Below are 26282 nucleotides of genomic sequence, written 5' to 3'. Positions count from 1 at the left end.
GGTGCAATATAACTTTCCACCGTTAAATCCGTTTAGAGTAATAGCGCATCCTTGAGTAACGCCTACATTTTCGGCGAGTAATTTACCAGTTAGCGTTCGAGTACTGCCAGGATCTATGAATGCGAATGTTTTATTACCGTTTACCGAGTTTGATTTGGAGTCAGTTTCTGAGTCAATTTTATAAATTTTAGGCAGTGCGTGCAACAAGGTTTGCGCTGGGGCTCCGGACATTTTGAGGAATAATGTCGAATAATATCATTCCAAGGACGTTTATAAATTCAGCTTCTAAATGCTGACGATGGGATCCCGTTTGTTTTACATGTGAAAGTTTTTATGCTTAATTATGTTAAGTGCGGAGTATGCAAGAAAAAACAAGAGAAAACGCTATAGTCGGGTGCCCCGACTATCAGATACCCGTTACACAGGTAAAGGGAGTGCGAGGGAGATGGAGATAGAAACTTTGATCACGCATAACTTTTTAACGAATGGTCCGATTTGAAAAATTTCTTCTACATTTCGATAGGTATTGATAAACACAATAAAACTGCATTTTTACTTTTCCGAAATATTTAAATTTTTAACATTTTTGAAACAAACTTGCGCTGCGTAGGAACTCCTAAAATCTACATGCAAAATGCCAATCTTCTAGCTTTTATAGTTTCCGAGATCTCAGCGTTCATACGGACAGACAGACAGACAGACGGACAGACAGACGGACAGACGGACAGACGGACATGGCTAGATCGACTCGAAAAATATATACTTTATAGGGTCGGAAACGCTTCCTTCTAGCTGTTACATACTTTTGCACGAATACAATACATCGTATACCCTTTTACTCTACGAGTAACGGGTATAAAAAAATTTAAGATTTGTTCCGTAAATCGTGAATGAGGAGCAGCACCAATCATCTTTTGTTGAACTGCAAATATCAGCTCACGCTCATCCCAACGGTTAGCGTTTCGAAGGGAGTCAACACGCTTAAAACTTTCATTGCCAGTAGGGATCCGGTTATCCAAATGGACACCAGGCGAATACGGATACCCATTAAGTATCGGCTGATGGCTAGAAAATATATTATAAGGACTTCAATTATTTCCAATTGTAAAATAGTTACCAAAGTTTAATTTTAAATTTACTTTATAGGTACTACGTTATTATACCCGTTACTCGTAGAGTAAAAGGGTATATTGTATTCGTGCAAAAGTATGTAACAGGCAGAAGGAAGCGTTTCCGACCCTATAAAGTATATATATTCTTTTTCAGGATCACCAGCCGAGTCGATCTAGCCATGTCCGTCTGCCTGTCCGTCTGTCTGTCCGTCTGTCTGTCCGTCTGTCTGTCCGTATGAACGCTGAGATCTCGGAAACTATAAAAGCTAGAAGATTGGAATTTTGCATGTAGATTTTAGGAGTTCCTACGCAGCGCAAGTTTGTTTCAAAATGGTGCCACGCCCCCTCTGACGCCCACAAGACACAAGCTGTGGCCACAGTTTTGATGCTATTATGAAAATTTTAATTGATATGTATTTGTTTCGTCAATACTTATCGATTTGCCTAATAAAAGTTTGCCACGCCCACTCTAACGCCCAAAAACCTATTAAACGCTTAAGCCTGGCTAGCGTCTACATTTCCGCCTTTCATGGCCCGTGGTAGCGCCATCTAACGGATGACTTTGGAACAGCTGGCCAAGGTGCTCAACAGAGTCAACGTTAATTCTCGATAAGAATTTCTATTAAAGGAAATTGCGATGGTTTTCATTTGTCAATACCGAACTATAGAAGGAAGGAACTATAGAAGGAACCTGTTAAATCAAGTTAGCCAAATTGGAGGTCTGAGTCAAACAATGGCGTATGTGTGTATGTATGTAAGCATATACATATGTATGTATTTACATTGTACACAGTTGCAATTGCCCGGCAAAGATAACTCCTTTCAAAGAAAGCTATTCGCTATACGCGTTACTTGTGTTGTGCAAAGATTTAGACTTCAATATACATAATATTATTTAAGAATGTATGTGTTTAGCCAATATAAGTATGTATGTTCAATATTCCTAGTCAATTTATTGCACTCAAAAACATAAACATAAACACAGCTGCTGGTGCAGGACAAAAGCTGCCTGCGCTAAAGCAGCGCTGGTGCTGATGCTCGTGCTGTAAAGCTGCCAGCTCTAAGAGATCGCCGAATTCAAATTGATAATTTGAACTTTTTTAGCTGAGTAACGGGTATATAATAGTCGAGGCACTCGACTATAGCGTTTTCTCTTGTTTTTTTGTAAATTTTAGAATTCATGGTACATACGAACATACTGCAGTGAAACATGATCTATAAAATAGGATTACATCGGTCAGACCTCAAGAATGCTGATTTAGCATTTCTAAGCCATTTCTTGGTCTCATGCTGAGGCACTGCCGCTATGTATATGTAGGAGTTGTATGTTCAGGTTCGTCGGCCATCATTAATTCCTTGAATTTATTGAACTACCTCGCTCTACTTCACTCATTCTTCCCTACCTATCATTGCGCCACGATCAGCAGGGATTTCGCTCTCCTTCCCCACCGCACTCTCGTACAAAATCTATCTCTTTGCAATCTCTTTTGATATTCATTTATTTCTATATTCCATACTCTGAGAGGCTTACGAATAATAATTAAATCTAATATTTCAAGATAATCTCCAACACGGCCTTCCTGAATAAGACACATAACCTCTTTACTTATGTTATTTAACTTAATTTTTCAAAACTATATTTCTAGACTCTTCAAATGGTAGTTTGGCTGGATAATCATTCACAATTTGTCCAAGAATACAAGCTCACTTCCGCACAAACTCAACATTTCATCAGACATTAATTTATCAGGATAACGTTTAACATAACATGTAGAGTACAAGCTCTCTTCTGCTCAAGTTCAATCGCCTGGATACCATTTCACAGATCATCTAGGTTTAGTTTAGCAGACTATTCGCATACAAATTAATGTACAACGCTCTCTTCTGCATAAGCTCAATCGATTTTATACCAATTCGCTCTTACCACAGTATCGGACTCTTGCCGCACTTTGCGACTCTTCGAACCAAGAGGTACTGACCTACGTCACATGATTACAATCGTTCAAATTCAGTCCCTGAGTATAGCTCCATCTGCACCTCTCATAAGTCACAGATCTCCTGCTCTTCGTCATCAACTCACAACGCTCAACAGGTAGACTGCGTACACTATCATGTGGATACTTATAAATTATAGTAGTTAATGACTTAAATACATCAACTTTTTTTGCTCAGAATAATGGATGTTGGAGCTGTTTGGGGCCACTGGGGGACATATCGGATCTTAGTGGGCCCCCCCCCCCCAATGGATTACTGTAAAAAATTTGGCTGCTCTTGCTCTTACGGTTTGGGCTGTGGCCGTATCCCCTTAAAAATCGGTCTTTCATTTTATAATCTTTAGGGATGAAAGTGATCCAAGTAAAAGTCGTGAGCTTGTATACTTTTTATCAGTTACAATGTTATCAATGCAATTTTAATTTGCGCACAAATATGTATACTTGTTTGTAAATTGGAATTTGTTGTTTTCAAATTTCTTGTTTTGAATGAAACGAAAACCTTTGTACACACAGAAAAAGATTGGCATCCAATACAAAAACAGCAAAGTAACGTATTATTTTCAGATTCCACATTTGATCGATAAACGGGTATAATAAATCATTTTATTTGTATTTAAGCACATTATCTACTTTCGAATAGAAACATACACACACATTGTATGTATGTACATGTATTGTACATATAAGCAAATCAAAACATATCCAAATATACATATGTACATACGTATTTGGTCAAAAGTTCGAATCTTAAGATTAATATTTAACTTGGAAACATTTTGGCTTTGCTTACAGAATTTGTAGTAATTTTCTATTTTCTTCCATGGTGGAAATTAAATAAGGCTCTTACTTCTGCTACAAAATGTAAAATAAAACCTAAGCATTTGATCCACAGGACTGACTATTGATCGACAATCATATTGATCGGAGCAGCAGTTTAAGTTTTTAAAATCCTAAACAAATTTAACTTAAATTGCCTCTTTCCCCTCCCCTTTCCATGCAGCACTACCCCTCCCCCTCATCAGTTTTCTTGGCTGTTGCTCTCTCGGCCGTCGCTCTCTTGGCTTCTGGGTTTCGTTCTCTCGACAGGCTCCCGCAAAATACAACGCAATGACTTAGAAAATCTAAATAAATTCGTTAAAAATACTTAAAAAAATGTTAAAAACTTGAAAAATTAAACTTAAGCATTTGGGCCATAGAGTAACTATTGAGCGAAAAATCATCTTGATCGGAGCAGCGGTTTAGATTTTTTAAATCGAAAAGTTAATTTTAAATGTAGCCCCCAAATTATGGGGGATATCAAAATTTCTTTTAGATTTCTAATTAGGCCTTTTCAAAACCTAAAATTCGGAAAAAAACCAAATATCGAAATTCCAACCAGTTTAGAAGTTAAGCTTAAATACATCAACTTTTTTTGCTCAGAATAATGGATGTTGGAGCTGTTTGGGGCCACTGGGGGACATATCGGATCTTAGTGGGCGCCCACGCCCCCAATGGAATACTGTGAAAAAATTTGGCTGCTCTTGCTCTTACGGTTTGGGCTGTGGCCGTATCCCCTTAAAAATCGGTCTTTTATTTTATAATCTTTAGGGATGAAAGTGATCCAAGTAAAAGTCGTGAGCTTGTATACTTTTTATCAGTAACAATGCTATCAATGCAATTTTAATTTGCGCACAAATATGTTTGTAAATGGGAATTTGTTATTTTCAAATTTCTTGTTTTGAGTGAAACGAAAACCTTTGTACACACAGTAAAAGATTGGCATCCAATACAAAAACAGCAAAGTAACGTATTATTTTCAGATTCCATATTTGATCGATAAACGGGTATAATAAATAATTTTATTTGTATTTAAGCACATTATCTACTTTCGAATAGAAACATACACACACATTGTATGTATGTACATGTATTGTACATATAAGCAAATCAAAACATATCCAAATATACATATGTACATACGTATTTGGTCAAAAGTTCGAATCTTAAGATTAATATTTAACTTGGAAACATTTTGGCATTGCTTACAGAATTTGTAGTAATTTTCTATTTTCTTCCATGGTGGAAATTAAATAAGGCTCTTACTTCTGCTACAAAATGAAAAATATAACCTAAGCATTTGATCCACAGGACTGACTATTGATCGAAAATCATATTGATCGGAGCAGCAGTTTAAGTTTTTAAAATCCTAAACAAATTTAACTTAAATTGCCTCTTTCCCCTCCCCTTTCCCTGTAGCACTACCCCTCCCCCTCATCAGTTTTCTTGGCTGTTGCTCTCTCGGCCGTCGCTCTCTTGGCTTCTGGGTTTCGTTCTCTCGACAGGCTCCCGCAAAATACAACGCAATGACTTAGAAAATCTAAATAAATTCGTTAAAAATACTTAAAAAAATGTTAAAAACATGAAAAATTAAACTTAAGCATTTGGGCCGTAGAATAACTATTGAGCGAAAAATCATCTTGATCGGAGCAGCGGTTTAGATTTTTTAAATCGAAAAGTTAATTTTAAATATAGCCCCCAATGGAATACTGTGAAAAAATTTGGCTGCTCTTGCTCTTACGGTTTGGGCTGTGGCCGTATCCCCTTAAAAATCGGTCTTTCATTTTATAATCTTTAGGGATTACCAGAGCTTAAGGGGGTATATACCTTTTCATTTTCAAAAATCGAAATTTTTTTTTGCTTTATCTTAAAGAACAACTTCTTGAGAATATTTCCCAAAATTTTCAAAGAGATTTGAGCTGTAGAAAAAAGTTACAGCGCTTCTAGCCGCGCGCCTCGTCCCCGCCCAAACCCAAACTTTAAACTTTAAACGCGAATATCTCGAAATGGTTTTTTTTAAAAATGACTTTGCGGTGATATGGATTGGCGAAAAACTACTGAACCGATTTTCTTCAAATATTTTTTTAAATGTTCGTAATGAATTTTATTAGTACTTGAACGATCGTTTTTTTATATAAAAATTTTTATTTCGCCGAAATAAATAGTTTTGTAAGAATTTTTTGCATTAAACGTTCCCATATCCACAAAAAAAAAAAATTTTTTAAAACGATCGTTCAAGTACATGATAATACTTTAAACTAATGAAATATTTTTATTTTTTCGGTATCAGTTTACCCATTCGTCCTGGGGAATTATCACCGCAAGGCTCTTAAAAAAAAGGCGTTTAAGGGAAACAGCCACACCTTAAAAACTATTTTTTTTATAATTTTTTTCTATATTTTTTCAAAAATTTTTGCATAAACATTGTCAACAATCTAAACTTTCAGAAAATATAATCATTCATTTAATAAAAACAAAAGTTACATATATAAAAAAATCCAAACATTCCTATTTTTTTCGACAAAAAAAGGTATAAGTTAACACGGTCACCCGGCAACAGAGAAGTTGCCAAACTGATCACGCGTAGCCGGCATGAGAATAATGCAAAGCCAGCGACACCTGCGGATATTGCACAACGACGGTAGCAGAAGCCCAAGCTTCGGTCAGCGCTATCAGCGGGCAATGCACTGCGGCGCAACCGACGGCTACCCAACACCACACACGGGGCGCCGGGTCAGCACTTTCAGGGCATAGGGCTAGCTTTCATTATAAGAATTTATGTACTTATTATTTAGTTGAATTTTGGAAATAAATCGTGACGGTCATCGCCTCCCGAAACCTAAGTCTTCTCATTCGCGCAGTACCGCGCGTCTTAAGTAAAAACCTGAATTAGGAAATAATTAATTGGCACCCAACGCGTTCGTAAGACCCTCGATCCGTTAAAATAAAATAAAAAAAAAAAAAAAAAAAACGCGTTCGTAAGACCCTCGATCCGTTAAAATAAAATAAAAAATAAAATAAGAAACGCGTTCGTAAGACCCTCGAACAGTTAAAAATAAAGAAATTTTAAAAACCAATTCGCCAACTCCTTTCCCGAATTTTTTTAAATCAGAATATTTTTCAAAAATTAATTTTGACAATTATAAAATAAAAAAATATGTGTTTATAAAAATATTTCAAGAGTCTCAAAAATAAAAAAGGCACAAGCTCGGAAAATAATTTTACAAAATTTATATTTTTCCGACAAAGAAATTAAATACAGTGGGAACAAAATTCTTTGTTCTTTGTGTTAAAACATATGAGTGATAGTGAATAGAATAATTGTTAAAAGAATTCCGAAAGCTAAAAAGCGCGGACAATTTTCAAGTAAACCAAAACAATTTAAATATGGCAATGACCAACGAGTATAGGCTCCGAGTATAGCCGGAGTGTAGACACCCGTAGGCTCCGAGTATAGCCGGAGTGTAGACGCCCGTAGGCTCCGAGTATATCCGGAGAGTAGACACACATAGACCCTAAGCTCACCCGGAACGGATCAACCCCGCCGTTCATGCCCAGCGGAGTTCCCCTCCCCGTAGCCCCCGCAGTCAACCCCAATCGGAATCATCCGAATTCACCACCAAGCAGTGCGATCGTCCTCCACCACCAGAGGGCATTACTGACGGGTCTCACCCAAGTTCCCCACCAAGCAGTGCGATCACCCACTGAGTACCTCGTCCTATCACCAGGGGGTGCCTCAAGCAGGATCCTCCCGGGGTTTCGCACCAAGCAGTGTGGGCGGCCTTATTCCCACTGCAGGCCGCTAGGCGGCGCTCTAGGAAATGCCTTGTCGTCAACCTCGTGTTCAGATCGGTTTGACCAACGGCTCTTGCGCGTAGAGGGCGCCTTAAAGCCTTCCCATACAAATTCCTACTACAGGTCCCACCCTTCTATATAAATTTCTTGTATAGGTTCCTTGGCCCCGATTGATTTTTACCCCGGCCAGAGAACTGCGTTACAATGTAATAATAATAATAATATGTAATAATGTAACACACGGGTTCGTTATGTCTTGAGATTGTAATAAGACTCCTGCTAGTCCGATTGCTCAAGCATCTCAAGTCATAAAAAACTAAAACGAGAACGCAGCATAATTTGTCGATTAGCTCGTTAAAAGCCAGTTGCTGGTCCTTTCCCCAATCAAAGCTGTTTTGCTCTACTTTACGCAAACATCGTCGGTTCGAAAGAACCTTGTAAGACCCAAAAATCGTCTGACTTTCTTTACGTCATTTTAGCTTTGATTACAATATGGCCCAAGAAAGTTATTTCCGATTGAAGGAATTTCCATTTGTGGTAATGAAGACCGCTTTCTTTAAAAATTTCAGGGAATTTTTCAAGTTTTTGAATGATCCTATCAAATGTTTTGCTGGGAACTATGACGTCATCTAAATATGCGAGGACCTCACCTGGTTCCATACGTTTGACTATGTTGTTGTTAAAAGGGGGTAAAGTTAATTCAGTGCAAAATCGGTCAATTTTAAAGAATTTTTAATATTTGTTGCTCTAAAAATAATAAATTTTCAAAAAAAAAAACTCGACAGCGCTACTTGAGGTATTTAGTAGAGAAATACTGTGCAAAATCTCAAAACGATCCATCCGATAGATTTTTCAGGATCGTGTACACCGACTTTGAAATGGCAACGTTTCAGGAGAGCGTTTTAAAGTTTGGGACACCCAAAAGTGGAATATAAAACGCGCTTACCTACCTACGTTCAACTGCCCATAAGTTCGGAATCGATTACTCGGATCGATCTAAAATTTTAACACAATATTCCCATAATGTTGTGCAATAAGGAAAAAAAAAATATTTAAATACTATACCCCCTAAAGACTGCTTGAAATACTGCTTGGGCATTGACGAGTCCGAAAGGCATCCTGTAATACTCTTAGCGGCCGTCTAAAGTTTTAAATGCCGTAAATTGGATAATTAGGAAACCACAATTTGATGATAGCTAATTGCGCAAATTGTTCCTCCAGGTTTGGCATTTAACTGTCATACTGTTGAGCCATTGGTAGTTGATGATGACAATTCCAGATGCATAAGAAGAATCCGAAGGACGAATGATAATACTATTGAGTAACTCGGAATTGATATTACCGACGACCGGTCTGAGTGCGAATGCTGTACGGTATTAAAGCAGGGAACGTTTGATGTTAACGTTATTTCCATTTTGGTTAAGGAACATTTACCGAGCTTATTAGCTTTCTCCGCAAAGCAAGAAGCGTTTTCAGTCAGTTACCAATTCTTCTATAATTTCCGCTCTTGGGTCGTTTGAACTTCTCGACGTAGCATTTGTTACCGTGGATAATCTGTTTATTTCCGTCGCGGCAAAGGATATCCTTTCCCAAAAGTACATTTTCGGTTATTAAACCATCTTCTATGACAAAAATCCGAATTGTCAATTATTATTTTCGCTGTAAGTTTCTGGGTGCAATATAACTTTCCACCGTTAAATCCGTTTAGAGTAATAGCGCATCCTTGAGTAACGCCTACATTTTCGGCGAGTAATTTACCAGTTAGCGTTCGAGTACTGCCTGGATCTATGAATGCGAATGTTTTATTACCGTTTACCGAGTTTGATTTGGAGTCAGTTTCTGAGTCAATTTTATAAATTTTAGGCAGTGCGTGCAACAAGGTTTGCGCTGGGGCTCCGGACATTTTGAGGAATAATGTCGAATAATATCATTCCAAGGACGTTTATAAATTCAGCTTCTAAATGCTGACGATGGGATCCCGTTTGTTTTACATGTGAAAGTTTTTATGCTTAATTATGTTAAGTGCGGAGTATGCAAGAAAAAACAAGAGAGAACGCTATAGTCGGGTGCCCCGACTATCAGATACCCGTTACACAGGTAAAGGGGAGTGCGAGGGAGATGGAGATAGAAACTTTGATCACGCATAACTTTTTAACGAATGGTCCGATTTGAAAAATTTCTTCTACATTTCGATAGGTATTGATAAACACAATAAAACTGCATTTTTACTTTTCCGAAATATTTAAATTTTTAAAATCGTATATAAGCGATTGTGGGCGTTAAAGGGGGCGTGGCACCTTTTTGAAACAAACTTGCGCTACGTAGGAACTCCTAAAATCTACATGCAAAATGCCAATCTTCTAGCTTTTATAGTTTCCGAGATCTCAGCGTTCATACGGACAGACAGACAGACAGACGGACAGACAGACGGACAGACGGACAGACGGACATGGCTAGATCGACTCGGCTAGTGATCCTGAACAAGAATATATATTCTTTATAGGGTCGGAAACGCTTCCTTCTAGCTGTTACATACTTTTGCACGAATACAATATACCCTTTTACTCTACGAGTAACGGGTATAAAAAAATTTAAGATTTGTTCCGTAAATCGTGAATGAGGAGCAGCACCAATCATCTTTTGTTGAACTGCAAATATCAGCTCACGCTCATCCCAACGGTTAGCGTTTCGAAGGGAGTCAACACGTTTAAAACTTTCATTGCCAGTAGGGATCCGGTTATCCAAATGGACACCAGGCGAATACGGATACCCATTAAGTATCGGCTGATGGCTAGAAAATATATTATAAGGACTTCAATTATTTCCAATTGTAAAATAGTTACCAAAGTTTAATTTTAAATTTACTTTATAGGTACTACGTTATTATACCCGTTACTCGTAGAGTAAAAGGGTATATTGTATTCGTGCAAAAGTATGTAACAGGCATAAGGAAGCGTTTCCGACCCTATAAAGTATATATATTCTTGTTCAGGATCACCAGCCGAGTCGATCTAGCCATGTCCGTCTGTCTGTCCGTCTGTCTGTGCGTCTGTCTGTCCGTCTGTCTGTCCGTCTGTCTGTCCGTATGAACGCTGAGATCTCGGAAACTATAAAAGCTAGAAGATTGGAATTTTGCATGTAGATTTTAGGAGTTCCTACGCAGCGCAAGTTTGTTTCAAAATGGTGCCACGCCCCCTCTGACGCCCACAAGCCACAAGCTGTGGCCACAGTTTTGATGCTATTATGCAAATTTTAATTGATATGTATTTGTTTCGTCAATACCTATCGATTTGCCTAATAAAAGTTTGCCACGCCCACTCTAACGCCCAAAAACCTATTAAACGCTTAAGCCTGGCTAGCGTCTACATTTCCGCCTTTCATGGCCCGTGGTAGCGCCATCTAACGGATGACTTTGGAACAGCTGGCCAAGGTGCTCAACAGAGTCAACGTTAATTCTCGATAAGAATTTCTATTAAAGGAAATTGCGATGGTTTTCATTTGTCAATACCGAACTATAGAAGGAAGGAACTATAGAAGGAACCTGTTAAATCAAGTTAGCCAAATTGGAGGTCTGAGTCAAACAATGGCGTATGTGTGTATGTATGTAAGCATATACATATGTATGTATTTACATTGTACACAGTTGCAATTGCCCGGCAAAGATAACTCCTTTCAAAGAAAGCTATTCGCTATACGCGTTACTTGTGTTGTGCAAAGATTTAGACTTCAATATACATAATATTATTTAAGAATGTATGTGTTTAGCCAATATAAGTATGTAAGTTTAATATTTCTAGTCAATTTATTGCACTCAAAAACATAAACATAAACACAGCTGCTGGTGCAGGACAAAAGCTGCCTGCGCTAAAGCAGCGCTGGTGCTGATGCTCGTGATGTAACGCTGCCAGCTCTTAGAGATCGCCGAATTCAAATTGATAATTTGAACTTTTTAGCTGAGTAACGGGTATCTAATAGTCGAGGCACTCGACTATAGCGTTCTCTCTTGTTTTTTTGTAAATTTTAGAATTCATGGTACATACGAACATACTGCAGTGAAACATGATCTATAAAATAGGATTACATCGGTCAGACCTCAAGAATGCTGATTTAGCATTTCTAAGCCATTTCTTGGTCTCATGCTGAGGCACTGCCGCTATGTATATGTAGGAGTTGTATGTTCAGGTTCGTCGGCCATCATTAATTCCTTGAATTTATTGAACTACCTCGCTCTACTTCACTCATTCTTCCCTACCTATCATTGCGCCACGATCAGCAGGGATTTCGCTCTCCTTCCCCACCGCACTCTCGTACAAAATCTATCTCTTTGCAATCTCTTTTGATATTCATTTATTTCTATATTCCATACTCTGAGAGGCTTACGAATAATAATTAAATCTAATATTTCAAGATAATCTCCAACACGGCCTTCCTGAATAAGACACATAACCTCTTTACTTATGTTATTTAACTTAATTTTTCAAAACTATATTTCTAGACTCTTCAAATGGTAGTTTGGCTGGATAATCATTCACAATTTGTCCAAGAATACAAGCTCACTTCCGCACAAACTCAACATTTCATCAGACATTAATTTATCAGGATAACGTTTAACATAACATGTAGAGTACAAGCTCTCTTCTGCTCAAGTTCAATCGCCTGGATACCATTTCACAGATCATCTAGGTTTAGTTTAGCAGACTCTTCGCATACAAATTAATGTACAACGCTCTCTTCTGCATAAGCTCAATCGATTTTATACCACTTCGCTCTTACCACAGTATCGGACTCTTGCCGCACTTTGCGACTCTTCGAACCAAGAGGTGCTGACCTACGTCACATGATTACAATCGTTCAAATTCAGTCCCTGAGTATAGCTCCATCTGCACCTCTCATAAGTCACAGATCTCCTGCTCTTCGTCATCAACTCACAACGCTCAACAGGTAGACTGCGTACACTATCATGTGGATACTTATAGAAGTTAGAAGTTAAGCTTAAATACATCAACTTTTTTTTGCTCAGAATAATGGATGTTGGAGCTGTTTGGGGCCACTGGGGGGACATATCGGATCTTAGTGGGCGCCCACGCCCCCAATGGAATACTGTGAAAAAATTTGGCTGCTCTTGCTCTTACGGTTTGGGCTGTGGCCGTATCCCTTAAAAATCGGTCTTTCATTTTATAATCTTTAGGGATGAAAGTGATCCAAGTAAAAGTCGTGAGCTTGTATACTTTTTATCAGTTACAATGTTATCAATGCAATTTTAATTTGCGCACAAATATGTATACTTGTTTGTAAATTGGAATTTGTTGTTTTCAAATTTCTTGTTTTGAATGAAACGAAAACCTTTGTACACACAGAAAAAGATTGGCATCCAATACAAAAACAGCAAAGTAACGTATTATTTTCAGATTCCACATTTGATCGATAAACGGGTATAATAAATCATTATACCCGTTACTCGTAGAGTAAAAGGGTATATTGTATTCGTGCAAAAGTATGTAACAGCTAGAAGGAAGCGTTTCCGACCCTATAAAGTATATATATTCTTGATCAGGGTCACTAGCCGAGTCGATATAGCCATGTCCGTCTGTCCGTCTGTCCGTCTGTCCGTCTGTCCGTCTGTCTGTCCGTCTGTCTGTCTGTCCGTATGAACGCTGAGATCTCGGAAACTATAAAAGCTAGAAGATTGGCATTTTGCATGCAGATTCTAGGAGTTCCTACGCAGCGCAAGTTTGTTTCAAAAAGGTGCCACGCCCCCTTTAACGCCCACAATCGCTTATATACGATTTTAAAAATTTAAATATTTCGGAAAAGTAAAAATGCAGTTTTATTGTGTTTATCAATACCTATCGAAATGTAGAAGAAATTTTTCAAATCGGTCCATTCGTTAAAAAGTTATGCGTGATCAAAGTTTCTATCTCCATCTCCCTCGCACTCCCTTTACCTGAGTAACGGGTATCTGATAGTCGGGGCACTCGACTATAGCGTTCTCTCTTGTTTTATTTGTATTTAAGCACATTATCTACTTTCGAATAGAAACATACACACACATTGTATGTATGTACATGTATTGTACATATAAGCAAATCAAAACATATCCAAACATACATATGTACATAAGTATTTGGTCAAAAGTTCGAATCTTAAGATTAATATTTAACTTGGAAACATTTTGGCTTTGCTTACAGAATTTGTAGTAATTTTCTATTTTCTTCCATGGTGGAAATTAAATAAGGCTCTTACTTCTGCTACAAAATGTAAAATAAAACCTAAGCATTTGATCCACAGGACTGACTATTGATCGACAATCATATTGATCGGAGCAGCAGTTTAAGTTTTTAAAATCCTAAACAAATTTAACTTAAATTGCCTCTTTCCCCTCCCCTTTCCATGCAGCACTACCCCTCCCCCTCATCAGTTTTCTTGGCTGTTGCTCTCTCGGCCGTCGCTCTCTTGGCTTCTGGGTTTCGTTCTCTCGACAGGCTCCCGCAAAATACAACGCAATGACTTAGAAAATCTAAATAAATTCGTTAAAAATACTTAAAAAAATGTTAAAAACTTGAAAAATTAAACTTAAGCATTTGGGCCATAGAGTAACTATTGAGCGAAAAATCATCTTGATCGGAGCAGCGGTTTAGATTTTTTAAATCGAAAAGTTAATTTTAAATGTAGCCCCCAAATTATGGGGGATATCAAAATTTCTTTTAGATTTCTAATTAGGCCTTTTCAAAACCTAAAATTCGAAAAAAACAAATATCGAAATTCCAACCAGTTTAGAAGTTAAGCTTAAATACATCAACTTTTTTATGCTCGGAATAATGGATGTTGGAGCTGTTTGGGGCCACTGGGGGGCATATCGGATCTTAGTGGGCGCCCACGCCCCCAATGGAATACTGTGAAAAAATTTGGCTGCTCTTGCTCTTACGGTTTGGGCTGTGGCCGTATCCCCTTAAAAATCGGTCTTTTATTTTATAATCTTTAGGGATGAAAGTGATCCAAGTAAAAGTCGTGAGCTTGTATACTTTTTATCAGTTACAATGCTATCAATGCAATTTTAATTTGCGCACAAATATGTTTGTAAATGGGAATTTGTTATTTTCAAATTTCTTGTTTTGAGTGAAACGAAAACCTTTGTACACACAGTAAAAGATTGGCATCCAATACAAAAACAGCAAAGTAACGTATTATTTTCAGATTCCATATTTGATCGATAAACGGGTATAATAAATAATTTTATTTGTATTTAAGCACATTATCTACTTTCGAATAGAAACATACACACACATTGTATGTATGTACATGTATTGTACATATAAGCAAATCAAAACATATCCAAATATACATATGTACATACGTATTTGGTCAAAAGTTCGAATCTTAAGATTAATATTTAACTTGGAAACATTTTGGCATTGCTTACAGAATTTGTAGTAATTTTCTATTTTCTTCCATGGTGGAAATTAAATAAGGCTCTTACTTCTGCTACAAAATGAAAAATATAACCTAAGCATTTGATCCACAGGACTGACTATTGATCGAAAATCATATTGATCGGAGCAGCAGTTTAAGTTTTTAAAATCCTAAACAAATTTAACTTAAATTGCCTCTTTCCCCTCCCCCTTTCCCTGTAGCACTACCCCTCCCCTCATCAGTTTTCTTGGCTGTTGCTCTCTCGGCCGTCGCTCTCTTGGCTTCTGGGTTTCGTTCTCTCGACAGGCTCCCGCAAAATACAACGCAATGACTTAGAAAATCTAAATAAATTCGTTAAAAATACTTAAAAAATGTTAAAAACATGAAAAATTAAACTTAAGCATTTGGGCCGTAGAATAACTATTGAGCGAAAAATCATCTTGATCGGAGCAGCGGTTTAGATTTTTTAAATCGAAAAGTTAATTTTAAATATAGCCCCAATGGAATACTAGTAAAAAAATTTGGCTGCTCTTGCTCTTACGGTTTGGGCTGTGGCCGTATCCCCTTAAAAATCGGTCTTTCATTTTATAATCTTTAGGGATTACCAGAGCTTAAGGGGGTATATACCTTTTTCATTTTCAAAAAATCGAAATTTTTTTTTTGCTTTATCTTAAAGAACAACTTCTTGAGAATATTTCCCAAAATTTTCAAAGAGATTTGAGCTGTAGAAAAAAAGTTACAGCGCTTCTAGCCGCGCGCCTCGTCCCCGCCCAAACCCAAACTTTAAACTTTAAACGCGAATATCTCGAAATGGTTTTTTTTAAAAATGACTTTGCGGTGATATGGATTGGCGAAAAACTACTGAACCGATTTTCTTCAAATATTTTTTTAAATGTTCGTAATGAATTTTATTAGTACTTGAACGATCGTTTTTTTATATAAAAATTTTTATTTCGCCGAAATAAATAGTTTTGTAAGAATTTTTTGCATTAAACGTTCCCATATCCACAAAAAAAAAAAAATTTTTTAAAACGATCGTTCAAGTACATGATAATACTTTAAACTAATGAAATATTTTTATTTTTTCGGTATCAGTTTACCCATTCGTCCTGGGGAATTATCACCGCAAGGCTCTTAAAAAAAAGGCGTTTAAGGGAAACAGCCACACCTTAAAAACTATTTTTTTATAATTTTTTTCTATATTTTTTCAAAAATTTTTGCATAAACATTGTCAACAATCTAAACTTTCAGAAAATATAATCATTCATTTAATAAAAACAAAAGTTACATATATAAAAAAATCTAAACATTCCTATTTTTTTCGACAAAAAAAGGTATAAGTTAACACGGTCACCCGGCAACAGAGACGTTGCCAAACTGATCACGCGTAGCCGGCATGAGAATAATGCAAAGCCAGCGACACCTGCGGATATTGCACAACGACGGTAGCAGAAGCCCAAGCTTCGGTCAGCGCTATCATCGGGCAATGCACTGCGACGCAACCGACGGCTACCCAACACCACACACGGGGCGCCGGGTCAGCACTTTCAGGGCATAGGGCTAGCTTTCATTATAAGAATTTATGTACTTAGTATTTAGTTGAATTTTGGAAATAAATCGTGACGGTCATCGCCTCCCGAAACCTAAGTCTTCTCATTCGCGCAGTACCGCGCGTCTTAAGTAAAAACCTGAATTAGGAAATAATTAATTGGCACCCAACGCGTTCGTAAGACCCTCAATCCGTTAAAATAAAATAAAAAAACAAAAAAAAAAACGCGTTCGTAAGACCCTCGATCCGTTAAAATAAAATAAAAAATAAAATAAGAAACGCGTTCGTAAGACCCTCGAACAGTTAAAAATAAAGAAATTTTAAAAACCAATTCGCCAACTCCTTCCCCGAATTTTTTTAAATCAGAATATTTTTCAAAAATTAATTTTGACAATTATAAAATAAAAAAATATGTGTTTATAAAAATATTTCAAGAGTCTCAAAAATAAAAAAGGCACAAGCTCGGAAAATAATTTTACAAAATTTATATTTTTCCGACAAAGAAATTAAATACAGTGGGAACAAAATTCTTTGTTCTTTGTGTTAAAACATATGAGTGATAGTGAATAGAATAATTGTTAAAAGAATTCCGAAAGCTAAAAAGCGCGGACAATTTTCAAGTAAACCAAAACAATTTAAATATGGCAATGACCAACGAACAATGCGCACTCGCCGCACAAGAAAAAAATTTCGAACAAAACTTACTGGACGTTCAGAAGCGCCTAGGTGGTGTTAATATCGGTACACCAGAAGTTGAAACATACAGAGATGCAGATATCAGAATAGGTATTACATGTAATGAGACCTTAGATATTATGAAGTCCCTGCCGGACTTCGAGGGTAAAAATGAGACGTACGTCTCATGGAGAAAAGCGGCGCACACCGCATATAAAGTGTACGAAAAATACGATGGTAGTTCCAAACATTACCAAGCTTTAGGGATACTAAGAAATAAAATAAAAAATTCAGCCGATATGGTTCTTTCGTCGTTCGACACACCTCTGAACTTTAGGGCCATAGTAAACCGACTAGACTTCACATACGCGGACAAGCGGCCGGTATATTAACTCCAAAGGTCCGAACAAAGACAACTGGACAGAGAAAGAAATCCAGTAACAGAATTTAGATTTCATCCGGAGGGAAAAAACCCCCATTTTAATAAAATGCCAAGACAGCCACTTAGACAGGATCCAGTCCAGCCAATGGACGTCGATATCTCATCTCGCTTTAGACAACCAACTCAAAATCAACAAAGTGGTCCGTTTCAAAGACAGCCCCAAAACAGTCAGTGGCGGACAAGTCAATAAAATTTCCAAGCGAACGCTTACAATAACCAGGGACTGACAAGTAAAAGACCTAATAATAGTAGCGCAAGGTACACAGGACCGAAACACCAAAAAATAAACATTTTAGCGTTAGACAAGGATTTATCTAACGAAAACAATGACGAATACCCTGCAGTAGCAGAGGAAGAAGTAGAAGACGTAGACGATATCCTTGTAGAATATGACGAAATAAATTTTTTAGGCATAACTACCTGCCTCCCAGCAAAAGAGAACTACGTTGTTGACGCGCTGTCCCGACAGCACATTCACTCGCTAGAAGAAGATGCGCAGTCAGATATTGCCACAATACTTAGCGAATTATCACTAACCTACACCATCGAAAAAACGGACAAGCCGGTCAACTGCTTTCGGAACCAAATAATAATAGAAGAAAGCGGAACTGCTTCAGTTAGAACGGTCATTATGTTTGGTGAAAAGACTCGACATCTCTTATATTTCTCGGATAGAGAAACACTTATGCAGAAAATATGTGATGTGGTCAAGAAGGACGTAGTCAATGCAATTTTTTGCGAACTTCCGGTACTGGCATTTATCCAGCATAAATTAATAGAAACATTTCCGACAACCACTTTTCGTTACACAAACCGCTTGGTGACTGACATTTTAGACAGAAACAAACTTTCAAATTTGTACACCGAGGAAACCGTCGAAGCTGACTTGGGGACCACAGTCTTAATAAAAGGGAGGGTGGTCCATAAGGACAATTTGAGGTAATTAAAATAAAACTTATTTTTCTTTTTATTTTTAGTTACGACACATTAGGACTCTAATAGGTACCGTAAATGTTAATCATAGACACGCAAGAAGCATAAATTTATTAAGCACCGCATTAAAAATCGTAGCCGGTACTCCGAATTTTAATGACTTCGAGAACATTAAATTAAAGCAGACAGAACTCATAGACTCAGAAAATTGACAAATAAATATTAACACAAAGACCCAGGAACAAATAAACATCCTAACGAACACGGTAAACATTTTAGTAAAAAATGCAAAAGCAAAACAGATAAATACAGAAAATTTATATGAGAACTTGCTAACAAGAAATAGAATTATTATTTCCGAACTCGAAGTCTTGATGTTGTCGGTTACACTTGCAAAAATTGGAATAATCAATCCCGCGATTTTAGACTGAAATGGCTTACAAAATTTAATCAATGAACATTCCACAAATGTTACAATAACTGATTTAATGGAAGTAGCTCAAATTAAAGTTTTATTAAAAAAAATAATTTTTTACACTTTATATTAAAATATCCTAAGCCCTACATTGTAAGAAAATAATCTTGCATCCCGTTGAACACAACGGCACTATTCTTAATTTTGCTGAAGGCGATAGTATAGCTGACTGCGGTAACAAAATCATGAAGATTGGAAACTGCAGCGCTGCCCTTACGACAACATTCTGCAGAGAAATGCCCTATGCAACATGCGCACAACAACTCCACTCAGGAGGCAACGCACACTGTTCGACTCGCACCAGCCACCTCGAGCCACTAACAATCATCGATGACGGCGTTATTATTCTCAATGACGGAACAGCTACGGTCAATGGACAACTGGTAACTGGAACGTTCCTCGTTACATTCGACGAGGAGAAATTAAACATAAAAAACCTACGATACATTGGCGAAATGGAAAAGAGACTGGAAAACCGGCCTATAATATCTGGAGTGGCCGCGATCGCTTTCTTTGCCATCTGCTTTATCATTTTCAAGCTCTACCAAAGACGCCAAAGAGTTCGTCGCCAGCATGACCTTCAAGTTATTATTGACGGTTTCAAGAAGTCCGAGGACGTCCTTCATCTAAGCGGGGGAGGAGTTAACACGGTCACCCGGCAACAGAGAAGTTGCCAAACTGATCACGCGTAGCCGGCATGAGAATAATGCAAAGCCAGCGACACCTGCGGATATTGCACAACGACGGTAGCAGAAGCCCAAGCTTCGGTCAGCGCTATCAGCGGGCAATGCACTGCGGCGCAACCGACGGCTACCCAACACCACACACGGGGCGCCGGGTCAGCACTTTCAGGGCATAGGGCTAGCTTTCATTATAAGAATTTATGTACTTAGTATTTAGTTGAATTTTGGAAATAAATCGTGACGGTCATCGCCTCCCGAAACCTAAGTCTTCTCATTCGCGCAGTACCGCGCGTCTTAAGTAAAAACCTGAATAAGGAAATAATTAATTTATATACCCCCTTAATGACGAAACATTTCTGAAATATAATTTTCATTGCCTGTCGCATTTGGCAGCAGAATGTATATTTTACCAAGACAATCACATTCCATTAGTGCTTTTAAATATAAGAGTTATTTATAAAAAGTAAAGCAAATGGTAAGAATATTTTATATTATATTATATAATCGCCTTGTATCGATTGGAGAGAGCGCTACAAAAATTTTAAAAAGATGTCAAAGAGGAAACATTCTATCAATTAGAAATAAATACATATATATGTCCATAAATGATCCAGACCATATTTACATTGTGGATTCCAGTGTTTATTAAATTGATCGAATTTTGGAAGGAAACAATGAAGTGATTGTGAAATCAAATGAAATTTTACTTAACGAAGATCTGTTTACTTTGCCTTTAAAATCAAGCCTTTTAGGCAGAAAATATTCGCAAGCCCTTGTTTAACGACATATCGAGAGTTCATAAAGTAACAGACGTTACCCAAAAAGTTATTATTTTTAATATTTCGTCTCCAGGTTGTATAGTTGTCATTCCCATCATACACAATGAATGAATTTACAGAGCCATTTTTAAACAATGAAACGGGATCAGAGGAAACGTCAACTTCGACAAATACACCCAGTTAACTTCTAACTATGAATATCCTTCTACTTCAAGTAAGTATAATTATTTTCAGTTGCTTAAAATAACTTATCAAAGACTAAATTTGTATTTTTTCAGCTATGTTGCAGTTAATTTTCAACCAGATGCAAAAATTGAATAAAAATGTAGAGGTACATAATAATTACTTTGGAATTTACGGACAAAACCAAGCTATATTTTTATAGATCTTAAGGAACTCTTTGTTAAATTGGAAGCTGAAAATACTAAGATTCAAACTCGATTCAAACTGATAGCACAAAGAAAGCTTGTACAAGGTAATAAGACTCGTATGCTGCTACCACCTAAGCCCTTTAATAAAATAGAAGACCTTACAAAATTTGAAGAGGACCTAAACAATTCAGCAAATTTTCAACAAAATAATGCAGTCTATTTATACCCGTTACTCGTAGAGTAAAAGGGTATATTGTATTCGTGCAAAAGTATGTAACAGGTAGAAGGAAGCGTTTCCGACCCTATAAAGTATATATATTCTTGATCAGGATCACTAGCCGAGTCGATCTAGCCATGTCCGTCTGTCCGTCTGTCCGTCTGTCTGTCCGTCTGTCTGTCCGTCTGTCTGTCCGTCTGTCTGTCCGTATGAACGCTGAGATCTCGGAAACTATAAAAGCTAGAAGATTGGCATTTTGCATGCAGATTCTAGGAGTCCCTACGCAGCGCAAGTTTGTTTCAAAAGGTGCCACGCCCCCTTTAACGCCCACAATCGCTAATATACGATTTTAAAAATTTAAATATTTCAGAAAAGTAAAAATGCAGTTTTATTGTTTTTATCAATACCTATCGAAATGTAGAAGAAATTTTTCCAATCGGACCATTCGTTAAAAAGTTATGCGTGATCAAAGTTTCTATCTCTATCTCGCTCGCACTCCCTTTACCTGAGGAACGGGTATCTGATAGTCGGGGCACCCGACTATAGCGTTCTCTCTTGTTTTATTTTGTAGGAGACAGAAATGATAAATTATAACATTTCCAATCCTGCTAAATTTCTGCGCACAATGTGGAAAAAAATGTTTACGGATGAAATTGTCTCTAAGTATTCGTGGAAGGGACCAACACCAAAATCTGTGTCCTGAGCTTGGCAATAACAACAGCAGTTAGAAGTAAATATTACATTGCTTTATTTTATTACTTTTTTATAGGTGCTTTCAATCAATAATATGCTGTCGATTTCAAACTGCCAACGATAGAAATAAATATTATAAGATAACCAAAAAAAAGTGAAACAAACAAGAGAGAATGCTATAGTCGAGTGCCTCGACTATTAGATACCCGTTACTCAGCTAAACAACTTTATATAAATATGCCTTCTTGTATGTTTTTCGCCGCTCGAATTAGCTCCCGAATTTTATGTTAAAATCGGTACCCAGGGAACACCACGTGGAGGTCGTTGATTTGCAACGGCGTCTTTCAAACCAAAATTAACGTTGACTCTGTTGAGCACCTTGGGCAGCTGTTCCAAAGTCATCCGTTAAATGTCGCTATTGTATTGCGCCATCTACCCCAAGGCATTGGTACCACAGGCCATGAAAGCCGGAAATGTTGGCGCTAGCCAGGCTTAAGCGTTTAATGGGTTTTTGGGCGTTAGAGTGGGCGTGGCAAACTTTTATTAGGCCAATCGATAGGTATTGATGAAACAAATACATATCAATTACAATTTTCATAATAGCATCAAAACTGTGGCCACAGCTTGTGGCTTGTGGGCGTCAGAGGGGGCGTGGCACCATTTTGAAACAAACTTGCGCTGCGTAGGAACTCCTAAAATCTACATGCAAAATGCCAATCTTTTAGCTTTTATAGTTTCCGTGATCTCAGCGTTCATACGGACAGACAGACAGACGGACAGACAGACGGACATGGCTAGATCGACTCGGCTAGTGATCCTGAACAAGACTATATACTTTATAGGGTCGGAAACGCTTCCTTCTACCTGTTATATACTTTTGCACGAATACAATATACCCTTTTACTCTACGAGTAACGGGTATAAATATATAAATCGTTCATGCTTACAGGTTTAAATTTAAGAATTAATGTTTAAGTTTCTAATATTTCATAATTTAAATTTAAGAATTAATGTTTAAGTTTCTTATATTTCATAATTTAAAACATGTCACTATGAGTTCGACATTTAATCTTATTTTATCATCTTGAAGAGATTTAAGTGCCTAAAAAGGGTACTTTTTGTGCCTTTCTGAGGGTTTTCTATGCTTCCATCGGAGGGTGAAAGCACTTTTATCTGTGTCAGAAAAGAGTTAGATCGGACTCAGAAATCTTCCTCTTAAAGTGCGACCGTTTTCAAAAAAAAAAAACACTCTTTCCGGACTCTTTTTTGCACACTTTATGACTGTAAATGCTCAGAAAAAAGTATCAGAAAACAGTAAGAAAACGCTCAAATTGCTTGCTGGGATTGCTCATTTTGTCTGCAAATTCTTGGTCACCTTCGTCAGATTTTATTGGCAAACTTTCGTCAAGATGATTTTGTGTATGTATCGGCTTGAGCTCTGCTAAGTTGTCCCTTTCTCACTACTTTGATCCTCTATATTGAATGTTTTTTCGCCAATGTTCCTTCGATTCAATGGAAATGTGCTATTTTGCTGTCGTAGAATTATTCTTTTGCGCTGTATTTTTCTTCTTTTTATTTGTTCTCTTCATAGTTACACAACTTCTTAAACATTTTCACAAAGAGTTTATTGTTTCACATAGTTAATTTAACTGGCTGCTCGGATCGGTTGAGCCCCCATATAAGATTTATTATAAAGTAAGTATAGGTTTATGGGTAAGGTAAATGATATTATTTATTAAGGTAAATGATATTAATTAAGATTCCAAGTGACCGACAGAAATTCGCGACTACTTTTGACCAAATTCAACTTATTACGACTTCTGCGACTGTCTTCTTTGACTTGCTTCTGTGACTACTTCTTCGACTTCTTCTATTCTCTTCTTCGGCTCTGCAAACTTCTTATCTATCCAAATTTAGCAAATTGGCAATGGGTGGAAATGATGGGTGGTGTGTGTCTAGGATGGGTGTATCAACTTGTGAAGTGATTACTTACATAAAGTATATATATTCTTGATCAGGATCAATAGGGGAGTCGATATAGTCATGTCCGTCTGTTTCAATACCGTTTGCGATCTAAGTTTAAAAGGTAGCGATCTGATTTTTTTTATAGATTGTTGAACACGCCACACAAGAATGGACCTGGTTTTCGTGTATTGACAAATTATTTCTAAAGATCCAAAAAAAAAGCGGGTAGCGGGTGCTCCATTCCTGGGAAAATCAGGTGTGCTCATAGCCGCTCAAAAGCTAATCAGGATGTGTTGTTACAGAAGACGACCGTGTCTGTCACGGCCGAAAGACCATAAGTCTGCCGGCTGTCGTCCGCGGAGACGCCGTCGACCCAGTGGTGTTGCAAGATGTCTTGCCAGACAGTTAGTATGTGTGAGCAGACATTTAATAAGCGATCGGACGTATATATCGTATAGCTCCCATATAAACAATCGGATATTGGTAAAATATACCTATCAGACATCTATATCCTATAGCTCCCATAGGAATAATAGAGTGAAATCGGTCCAAATTTTATGTTTTTCAGGATATTTTGCGCAGTGTATAAACTATTGACATACATTTGTGCAAGACTTTTTTATTTAGGCATACCTTGATCGGGGTAAAAGCGCTTACCGATCGGACGTCTATATCTTATTGCTTTCATAGGAATAATTGTTAAAAGCTGTGAAAATATCGCTTTTTTCCTAGTTTTATATGCCGCCTAATATTATTTGGTTTGATTAGAATCACTCACCATTTTTTGAGGAATCTGAAGTCGCTGCTAGAAAAAGGCAATATTTTTGGTTTTGGGGACATAGCGGCTTTTTCACTTAAAATTATTATTTTAAATTTAAATTATTTTATATTTTTTTCTTTATATGGGGTAAGCTGGCAAATAACCGTTTGATTAATTTGGGATTTCTTTTCATTTCCCTTTTTTATACAGAGGGCCCGTATGTTTTAGAGACTCACTAAGCAAACATTTAAGACAGAATTGCAAATACACTTTAAAAACAAATTAAAAAGTTTACCTGTAATTAACTTATTAACCTAATATATTTATGTTTTATGCAAAAAAATTACATTGGGGACTGGGTCAACACTTTTTAAGCTTTGCACATTCTTTTAACCAACTTTGGCTGAGATAGCCTCCCCGTCGATTCTCGTTGATCGCTTTCCGCGACGTCCGCGTAGACACTGGTGCCTTCTCAATAAAACCACTCCAATGAGAGTTTCTGTATGTACGCTCTGCTTCTGGAGACTTACGACTTTTTGTTTGCCGAGCCCCCTAACTTCTAGGACTCGGCCGTAAATAATAAAAGCTTTTCGGCTTCGTGGGTTTTTTTTCGTAGCTGCCTCTTTATCGAAATTTTTTCACGAGCTTTGATTATATACCAGCTAGGCCCAAGTCTTCACGTCAAAACTTACTGATGGGATTTTCCCGACTTGATCGGTTGGAGGTTCGAATGGAAAAGAACGCTGATGCCGCTCGCCAATGGCGCCATGCCCTTTAACAGCCGAAAAGAAAACCGCTCTCAACAAAAGTCCAACTGACATTTCGCCCTGTTGGCTTTCTCAAAATTTTCATATTTTTACTTTACGAGTAACAGGTTTATACTGTTGATTTACCAAATACGGAAAAAACCTTTTTTGTTATGATGCAGAGTTTACCAAAAGATTGCTTAAACAAAAAATAGAGTTTTAAAATTCTTAGTTTACTGTTAAAAAACAATTATGTATCGAAAAAGGCTAGTTTTCGAGTTGTATTAGTCACCGATGTCATTTCGAGAAAAACGCGTTTTAAGGGGGTATATACCTTTTTTTTTGTCGAAAAAATAGGAAAATTTGGATTTTTTTATGTATGTAACTATTGTTTTTATTAAATGAATGATTATATTTTCTGAAAGTTTAGATTGTTGACAATGTTTATGCAAAACATTTTGAAAAAATATTTAAACTATTACAGTGGGGCTGTTTCCCTTTAACGCCTTTTTTTTAAAGAGCCTTGCGGTGATAATTCCCCAGGACGAACGGGTCAACTGGTACCGAAAAAATAAAAATATTTCATTAGTTTAAAGTAGTATCCTGTACTTGAACGAACGTTTTTAAAATTTTTTTTTTTATGTTTTATGCAAAAAATTACGTTTTTGGACGCTAAAATTCTTACAAAACTATCTATTTCGGCGAAATAAAAATTTTTACATGAAAAACGATCGTTCAAGTACTAATAAAATTCATTACGAACATTTAAAAAAAAATTTGAAGAAAATCGGTTCAGTAGTTTTTCGCCAATCCATATCACCGCAAACAAATTTTTCAAAAAACACCATTTCGAGATATTCGCGTTTA

The 26282-nt window shown here is 37.1% G+C and overlaps 1 protein-coding gene across 1 annotated transcript in view; it reads right to left on the bottom strand.

The window, feature by feature from the left end:
- LOC108037698 overlaps nucleotides 1-26282 on the bottom strand; it is a 277475-nt gene that overhangs the window by 79477 nt on the left and 171716 nt on the right. The window lies entirely within an intron of this gene.

Source organism: Drosophila rhopaloa, unplaced genomic scaffold, assembly GCF_018152115.1.
Source record: "Drosophila rhopaloa isolate 14029-0021.01 unplaced genomic scaffold, ASM1815211v1 contig_188, whole genome shotgun sequence".
NCBI lineage: Eukaryota > Metazoa > Arthropoda > Insecta > Diptera > Drosophilidae > Drosophila > Drosophila rhopaloa.
Note: the sequence above shows the minus strand (reverse complement) of the source record. Positions and strands in the feature narration are given on the sequence as shown.